Source organism: Cynara cardunculus, unplaced genomic scaffold, assembly GCF_001531365.2.
Source record: "Cynara cardunculus var. scolymus isolate 2C unplaced genomic scaffold, CcrdV1 Un_Scaffold_1372, whole genome shotgun sequence".
NCBI classification, from domain to species: domain Eukaryota; kingdom Viridiplantae; phylum Streptophyta; class Magnoliopsida; order Asterales; family Asteraceae; genus Cynara; species Cynara cardunculus.
The window spans coordinates 118,957-119,254 of NW_020200749.1; positions in this window are offsets into that span (position 1 = coordinate 118,957).

The following is a 298-nucleotide window of genomic DNA, read 5'->3' on the forward strand; positions in this document are numbered from 1 at the left end:
CCCCCCCCCCCTTCTACAAACTGTTTCTCTTCTTATAGACCCTTACGGGACCAACACCAGTAAACCTCTTACTCTTAAGATTGTCTTACCATATCAACTGCCAGAATTGAGATGTCCAATAGTTTGTGGTTAACAAGCATGTAGTACTTACCGTTTTCCATTTTGTTCCGCCTTGATTTAGCGTTGCTTGTTAAGGTACGAAACCCTAACTCCTGCTCACTTTTGATTTTGATTTTTCCTTGCATCACATCTTGCTTAAGATTGGTTCTTGTAAATTAATAGGTTTGAGAATTTGATG